This window comes from Alligator mississippiensis, chromosome 11 (genome assembly GCF_030867095.1).
Source record: "Alligator mississippiensis isolate rAllMis1 chromosome 11, rAllMis1, whole genome shotgun sequence".
In the NCBI taxonomy this organism is placed as follows: domain Eukaryota; kingdom Metazoa; phylum Chordata; order Crocodylia; family Alligatoridae; genus Alligator; species Alligator mississippiensis.
The window spans coordinates 67,787,020-67,796,196 of record NC_081834.1 but is presented as its reverse complement, the minus strand read 5'-3'; the positions used below and the strand labels follow the sequence as shown (position 1 = coordinate 67,796,196).

Below are 9,177 nucleotides of genomic sequence, written 5' to 3'. Positions count from 1 at the left end.
GTTCCTGCTAGGCAGGGGGGTGATCTCCAGAGCCCCACCAGTACCCCGTGCTGTGTGTGTGAGGGGGGTAGGGGCGGGCTCTGCCATTAGCCCCCAGAGGCTACAACAGCGGCTGCAGCACCCGATGAGTGCAGGGCTTTTTTTTTTTTTATTTGTAGGTTAACCTTAAAGTTACTGTGCATTAAAAATAGGTCCAGTGGGTGCATCTACACAAGACACCACTGCACAGTGGTTACTGCATATTTATTTAGTGCTTGTAAAAGTGAAGTATTATATAAATTCACAGTAACAAGGGTTACTACACAGGAGCACCAGCAAACACCTTTTAAGTGACACTACTGTGCAGTAGCCTTATACTGCTGTAACCTTTGCTGGTGCACTAGGCTGGGTGATATGCCGGATTTCAGATCCTCAAGGTGCCAGTAGCCCTGGGATCTCCCTTAGGCAGATCTGCTGATGGGTGTCCATGGGAGCAGGTTTGGCCCTCACCCTCACTGCCCAAGCATTTACTCCAAGCCCAATGAACAGATGGGTTTCTTTATTATATATATAACTATATACAGGAAGAGAAAGAGATTAATCAAAAAGAAGGCATATATACATATATATATACACATATATATATATACATATATATATATATATATATATATATATATATATATATATATTATCAATAAAGAATAATAAAAGCAATCATTTGAATACAATCTAGCAATGTAACCATAAGTAAATAATTGTAATACAGGGGTTGTTCCCTTACAGCAGACTCCTGCACTAATTACACTAGCTTGGTCATATCCTTTTGATAAAATTAAACAGTTTCCTTTTAGAATTTAACCTCCCCTCTCATTGTAATAAATAGCAACACATTTATTGTGAGGATCTGCCACTACATGGTGTGAACATGGCTCCTGTTCTTCTTGAGGCTCTGAACTCCTTCCATCAGTGCCGCAGCCACTACTGGGAGTGCTGTGGCCACTTCCAGGAGTGCCGTGGCTGCTTCCCGGTCAATGTGATCAGCCATGGGGGAACACCCCCCGCCATTTGGCAAGATTGTCTGTGAGGGGACCCCCAATCCACCTCCCAGTTGCTTACTGATCACTGGCATGTCAGCTCCTTGAGCAAGCCTCAGATCCCATTTCAGTGGAGGTGTGGCGGAGCTGCGCCTCTGCCCCCATCTCTCTCAAAGCTGGAATTGGATCCTCCTCTCCACCTTTCCCACATTATGGGTGCTTTAAAGCACAAGCACAGCCAATCAGAGCCCTCAGTTTGCAGTGAGGGCTCTAATTACATTGCAGATGGTCCAATAAAAAGCATGCACGGTGCATAATGTATTTTCCTGCTTGGAAAAGCCATGACACCCAGTGCAAGCATTTGCCAGCCTTTATGCAAAGGGTACTAGACATGGTGCGTCCACCAAGCTTGCAGCCCAGCTATCTATACAGCTGTTACACTTCTCTGCAGTAGCATCTCAGCACAATATGGCAAAAAGTGTTGTGTGGTAAAAACTATCAACCCACTAAACTGCACCTGGGGTCATATATACATATGCACCTGCATCAGGAGCAAATCTGCTCCCTGTGGGAGCAGTTGAGTACAGGGCTGTTCCAATCCACCTGCCCTGCTTTGCCCCCCTGCAGCGGCCAGGGGGAGCTCCAGGCTTCCCCGGTGCTGGCCCTGGGCTGGCAGGGGGCACAGGGGACAGGCCTGAGTTTTGGAGAGAGGTGGGAACTGTCCTCAAGTCAGGGTCACCTCCCAGCTTCATGGGTGTTGGGATCCCAGGCCTTCTGATGCCTTATGCCTGGCAGTGGGACTAAGCAGCAGTGGAACTTCAGGGAGAAGATGCAAGGGGGTAAGCAGCTGGACAACATATACACCTTGTACTGCATGCCAGAAAAAAAAAAAAAATTATTAGAGGGCTCTGAGCTGGGGCAAAGTCCTTGTCTTCTGAGCAGATCTGAAAGCAGCAGAAGCTCACATGTCCCTGCTGCAGGGGGATACCAAAATCAGCCTTCCCTTGAACCAGGCTGGGAACAGCTGGGGGCGGCACCCTGTGTATGTATACCCCTTTTAAATTGAGCAGTGCTTCAGTGGGAAGAGGAGGAACCAGGCTCAGATTCACCAGCCAGCTGGGGGACCTCATTTAGCAGGATGAGGCCATGATCCCTCCCCGACCCACCCTTCGCAGGTCTGGCCTTCGATCCTTTTTGTTACATGTGATCTTCATTTCCCACCTAGGCATGCTGATCATGTTTTTAACAAACCCTACAGGAAAGGCCTGGTGCTGCTTGCCCCTTGTGTCTCACCTCTCCCCAGTCTGACCAGTGCTTAGCACCCCTGCCCACTCCCCACACTCAGGCACAACGCATCACCCCAAGCCAGCACCATCGAGCTGGACTGAGATCCTGATCTCCACACAGGAGCCATGGACAGGTCCCCCTAACTCCACCCCCTGTCCTCCATGGCCCTCTCACTGCCAAGGATTATTTGGAACAGATTGCTAATCTAATGCCATCTACTCTAATTCTGCACCCAGGAAGAAGAAACTCCAGCAAGAACTGTGCTGGAGTTAATGTGACTGCTAATTTCATGAATAGATGTACCCAAGGAACAGCGTTATTGTTTTAGGACTGTATTATAGGAGAAAGCAATACTCTCCCTTCCAGTCCTAGGATCCTATGAATATTTTGAAACAGGCAAGTGAGTCTGAGACCTTAAATCTCATTTAAAATGAGCACCTAACTTCCTTTAGGGGTTTGTTTGTTTGTTTGTTTGTTTTAAACCTTAACCTGTTTAAACAGTGGTGAACAGATATTTATGGCCCTGATTTTTTTTTTTTTCCCAGTGATCTGGTAACCTTCCCTTACTTTGATCAAAACACAGTATGAATACTTGGAGTTAATGAGACAGCTGTTTCCAAACCAGCCAAATGTAGTTAGGCACCCAACAATGCCAAAGCACTTTTGAATGTGCTAGCCCTCTGAACACTGGATCTCAAGGCTTTGGCGGAAAGTGATGTGCTCTAGCACAGATCAATGAGAATCTGTTCTTCAATGGTATGCCTTCCTCAGCCTTGAATCATTCCTTTTGCCATTTGGAAAAAAAAAACCCGCTCTGTCTGCATCACAAATAAAAATGTTGCCATAAGCAGATCTACATGAATGTTCTCCTTGTGTTTCCTCTTCCCTATGTTGCAAAAAAGGCTTGTTTCATGGCTTACTGTGGGCCCAAACTGAGCTTCCTAATGTCTGTAGTTCTCATCGTTGCCCTGAAATCTTGCAGTCACAGCCTGGAGGGAAAAAAAAAATGATGAAGGAGCACTTGGGAGTTACGGGCAAGGAGACATGTTCTCATAAGGAAAGAGGAAGCCCTTTGCCATACCGAGGTTTAGACAGGATACTGCTGTATTCAAAGCTTATTTACAGTAGATAACACATGGGCTAATTCCAGAAAGTTTAGTGTGATCAGTAGCAAAGTTGATCAGGACATTTCCTTTAAAACACTTTTTATTTGGAAAGTGCTGTGTTACTATAACCAGACAAGTTCACAAAACCTTAGTTGTGTCTGTTAGACCCTGACTCCATGTGGCACCCAACGACTGGGGAGATGATGGTCCAATTGCCCAGGGATCCTGTTGCTCATTAGCCAGAGCAGGGCAGGGAGCAAACACCAGCACACATTGCTCACAAGAGCTTTATTCAGAATGGAGATGGCTTCGGGTGAGCTCCCTCACCGACCAAACAGAGCAGACCTTGGTTCCACCCATTTCTCCTCCCATCTCCAGCTCCACCTGTTTACTGTTTGCTTCCTTAGCTTGGTATTGCCTATGTGTTTCATTCATTTACATGTCTCTCTGCTAAGAGAGCATGCATAAAACTTTTGACCCCCTATCTTCTTTTGATCTCTTTGCAGTTTCTCACTGGTTCTTGCTGGTTTTCTTGCTGACTTCTCCATCTCCAAGGCTGTATCTTTGCTCTTGTCTCCTGACACTAGTTGCTTAAGACATCATGCACTTTGCACTCTATCCTTTTGTTAAAAATCCATTTACTTAAGCACTAGCTAAGTTAGCTTTTAATACATCAGCTAGCCTTGTGACCAGCAGTTTTTCCTGAGGTTACCTTTGAATATATCATCCAGCCTTTTGACCAGCAGCTTTTTGCTGAGGCACAGGTAAAAGCCTTCATTTAGCTGCTCGCTCAGCAGTCCCCAAATTCCCTATCGTCACTCCAACATCCAAAATCCATATCGTTACCCTAACAATGTCAACTCGAGTTCCAGCAGTTCACACATGCATGAAATATTAGGAAGACTAGTACCAAACTGTCTGTCTACCCTCTAAAAGGAAAAAAAAAAAAAAAAAGAGATTGTGTAATAAGACACACACCAATCCTTCTGTCTCAGTGTCCATTCACTTGCAGTTGACTGTTTTAATCCACAATATCAATTCATGATGCTATTACAATGATAATAATAATAAACTCATAGTGTTAGAAGGGGCCTCAAGGATCCTGTGGTCCACCCCCTGCACAAATGCAAGAACAGTACTCCTAAATCATCCGTGACCTATGACTATCCTCTTTTTGAAAACCTGAAATGAAGGAAACTCCACAATGTCCCCGGGCAGTCTATTCCACATCCATACTGGTCTAGAAACAAGGGTGCTTTTCCCCCTGAAATCTAATCTAAATCTACTTCGCTGTCATCTAAAGCTTGATGTCCTTCTCTATTCAACAAGGGAGAACAATTGTTCATCCTCTTCTTTACAGCAGTTTTTTCAGATATTTCAAGATTCCTGTGATTTGCTTCTTAATTACCTTTTCTGCAAGCTAAATATGCTTACTTCTCTCCATCTCTTCTTAACATGACTTGTCTTCCAAGTATTTATCATTTTTGTCACCTATCTCTGAACTTTTCTAACTGCTTCATATTCCATCTTAAAATGTGAAGCCCAGAAATTCACACAGTAGTCTAGGTGAAGCCTAGTACTATCACCTCCCATGTTTTACATCTTTCTTAGCAAGCTTTTGGGTTTAAAAAAACCTTCGTCAGGCTGGGGAAGCATCTGCAGTTGGTGTGTGCTCTTCCTGGCTTTTAAAACAAAATGCTTGCTATGAAAAATGTTTCCAAACGTTTAAGATGGTCTAATGAAAAGTATCAGATTCACCCAAAGAACCTTGTGTCCTTAGACCAACACGGCTTCAACCTACACCCTTGTTTTACATCTAATACTCCTGTTGTTGCAGCCCAAAACTGCATTAATGTTTCTGTAGTTGCATCAAATTGCTGGTTCATATTGAGTCTTGGACCCACCTTTTCAACAATGATACCACCCAGTTATAACCCAAGCTGTATTTGTGCTTTTGATTATGCTCCCCTATGTGCGGCAACTTGCATTTATTTCCTTGGCCTTCGTCTTATTGTTTCAAGCCCAGCTTCCCAATCTATCCGCATCCATCTGAACTCTATCCCTGTCCCCTAAAGTACTTGCACTTCATTCCAGTTTCACATGATCTGGAGATTTGCCTGTATATTCTGTCACCCAAATAATTGATTACACCAATTAGTAAACAAAACTCTTTAAATCTTCATTCTCTTGCAATTGATGGGATATATTTTAGATGGTGCAAAGACCCTAAAATTGATGCATGAAACATTACTTTCCCACTTCAACAGTGCCAACACAAAATGATAAAAGCCAAGTCTTTGACCTTACAACATTACGTTACCACCACCTTCATTTTATATATGGAGGATTCACACAATACTATGAAAAAAACTAAGTTCATGTGTAAATTAGAAAAAACATATATAAGTAAAGCAAAGTCATGAAAGAAAGATGGACATATTGTTCCTGGAGTGGATCAGCCTGTGGAGAAGTTTCCTCAGGGCAGCTTGGATCTCCCTGTTCCTCATGCTGTAGATGACCGGATTCATCAATGGAGGCACCACAGAATACAGAACAGCTGCCAGGAGATCCAGAGGGGATGGGGAGTCAGAGATGGGCTTCATGTAGGCAATGCCAGCAGTGGAAAGAAACAGGGAGACCACAGTAAGGTGAGGAATGCAGGTGGAGAAGGCTTTCTGCCGGCTCTGCTCGGAGGGGATTCTCCACACTGCTGTGAAGATCTGAACATACGACACAACGATGAAAATAAAACAGCCTAAAGCTAAAAACACACTGAAGACAATTGCTGCCAGCTCTCTGTGGTATGTGTCAGAGCAAGAGAGCTTGAGCAGCTGGGGCACTTCACAGAAGAACTGGTTGATGATATTTGAGTGGCAGAAGGGGAGACTAAAGGTGTTCCCCGTGTGCAGTGCAGAGTTGATGACACCAGCAGCCCAAGCACTGGCAACCATCTGGACGCAAGCTTTCCTGTTCAATATTATCTCAAAATGCAGTGGTTTGCAGATGGCAATGTACCGGTCGTATGCCATGATGGTGAGGAATGAAAAATCAGCTGAACAAGAGAGAGACCTGGGAAATGCATCCAGCATAGGAAATTGTCCTGGTGTTTAAGAGAGAATTGGCCATGGACTTGGGGACTATGACAGAGATGGATCCAAGGTCAAGGATGGACAAATTAACCAAAAAGTAGTACATGGGGGCGTGGAGGTGGTGGTCCATAGTTACAACAGTGATAACAAGGAGGTTCCCCACCGGAGCTGCCAGGTATGCAGTGAGAAAGATGACAAAGTGTAAGATCTGCAGCTCCCGAGCATCAGAGAAGCCCAGGAGGAGGAACTTGGTTACAGTGGTCCAGTTGGACACCTTCCTTCCCAGGGCACCATGCAAGTCCTGGGTATAATAGAACAAGGGCAGTGGTAAGGAGGAGAGTAACAAACTCAGTGGCTTTGATATTCCCATGAATAATGTCTCCAGATTTCATGGTAAGAATGTAAATATTCCAATTTTTGCCTCATGGAAAATTTGATTTTAATAAATTATTTTTCCATTGCAAGACCCTACATAAAATAAAATATTTTGATATTCCATTTAGAAAGAGAAGAAAATGTTAGCCCAGCCATGAATCAGGATTTTTTTTTTTTTAATCCAAAAGTCTATAATTTATCCATCTGACCTAGAAAATGTAAGCTGGAAACAAATACATGTGAAATAAAAGATATATAAAATTTGACTTCCTTAGCGGTCCTATTCCCACCCCACCTTCCATCCAACTCCCACTAAGCTGTACAACTTTATCTGAATTCATAGCAAAAACAGTGAAACATTCTTCATTTTTCATTCACTCTTTTAGTTTTGAATCTATGATAAATAAAATGCAGTATGAATTATGGAGCCAGGTTTTCCAACTTTAATGTTTTTAATTGTCATCTGCATCTTCCTAAGACATGAGACTTCACTGAAACAGAAAACTTACTGAATTTTTTTTGTGGAAATGTCCTGATTTTGTGTCATATTCAGGCTTCCCTTGCTGAGATCCTTTGCTCTTGTCCAGTTGATCTCTCAGATCTCCTTTGCACTGTGGTATAAAAAAAGCAAAAGCCTTAAACTTTGATCAAAAAAAGGTTGTAAAGATAAAACAAAAGGCGTTGTGTAAAAGTGTGGGCTAAGAAAAAAGGAAGATTGTCTGGCCTTGTGGTAATCAGCAGTTACTGAGACAGCAAGAAAAGAGTGTTTTGTAATAAAGAAATGAAAATATTTTTTTTTGTAACTGTTACTGCAGCTAGGTTTCTAAAAATTTCACTATATGTTCATGTGAACTGTAGGTGGCTGTTAAAAAGGTATATAAGCCTTTTGCTTTAACGTTTAGGGAGGGAGTCCCCTCCAAGTGCATGGTGAATCCATGTCACTTTGGGCACCTCCTACATCTGTAGCTCTATTCAAATAAAGCTTCTGTTGACCTGACCCAAAAGTTTGCTGCGTGTGTTTTCCACGACAATTCCTGGTGCCGTGGCTCAGATCCATGACATGGATTGAGGAAGGAGGACAGCAGACTGCTTGCCCCGAACCCCATGGTGCCAAACTTTAGAGGTAAGAGACCTAATTTAAAATCTCTAATGGAGTTTTGAAGGAAGGCTGCCTGTAGGCTCCTGAGTTGACTGTGGTAACTGGATCCAAACCTTATTGAATACAGGTCAGTTTAGAACCTTACTGCCAGCTAGAATTTTCTGTTTGGTAAAGGATCCAATTTTGTGTCCGGTAACGTACGGTGTATTCGGGGAGAAACTGTTTAAAGCACCTTCATCCAACAGCACATTGGGCTTGTAGTTAATTAACTAAGGCGGTGTGGGGGAGGAGGTCTGGCTGACTGAATGTGTATAAGTGTGTATTTAGAAAAATGAGCCACTGACCAGGTCTGGGACTAAGGCTGGGTCTAGCCACCCCAATTCTGCTTGATAAGGTAGCATCAAAAGCAAGGGGGCCCAGCTGAAACCTCGTGACCCAGTGGACAGGGCGTCTGAGTGATTTTGTCTTTTCCAAACCCCCTGTCCCAGTAGCTTCTGCCAAGAGCAGGAGTGAAAGGATCCCTCTTGTGTTTCCCTCCCTGCTTCCATTGTATGAGCTGGTGTCAGGTCAGAAGCCTTTTGTCTGGGTGGTAAAAAACCGTGGGGCAAAGCACTGAGTGGCCCGGATGTCCTAAATAAGTCTTTCCTGCGTCTTCCTGTGTGATTGAAAATGGGGATAGGTCAGTCAAAACCAGTTCCAGTCCCCCCTAAGGGGACTCCGGTGTACTTTATGTACACACACTATTCTCCTGAGACTTGCAAGTATCTGGATAAGTGGAACCGGTATACTAGGGATGATCCCATGAAGCAATTTCCACAGGAAGGAACATTTGATCAAGATAAAGTAGTGTACTTACGGGGGGCTTAAAGTCCCGGAGATCTAAGACGTCACAAAGTCAGTGAATTTTTTTTTTTAATTGGTATGAGGAGATGTCTAAAAGATGCTCTGAATCTCAAAATTAAAGTCTGAAAGATTCTCAAAAAAAAAACAAAACACAAAAAAACAACAATTAAAGGCTGTTAGGGAGAAATTGGCTGCTCCCCCAAATTATATGCTGGCCACCGCTCTGTTGTATCCAGCTTTGCCTGGGGCGCCCCCTCCACCGGAGCCAGCAGAAGACATTCTTAATTTCTGCTCCAATCCCGCTCTCATGAGAACCCCACCACAACAGCCAGCTCAACACCAAGCTGCAAGAAAAAATTCCT

At 43.7% G+C, this 9,177-nt stretch overlaps 1 pseudogene; it reads right to left on the bottom strand.

The window, feature by feature from the left end:
• Positions 1 to 5,880: 5,880 nt before the first annotated feature.
• Positions 5,881 to 6,754, bottom strand: LOC109283038 (olfactory receptor 14A16-like; annotated as a pseudogene).
• Positions 6,755 to 9,177: the final 2,423 nt, after the last annotated feature.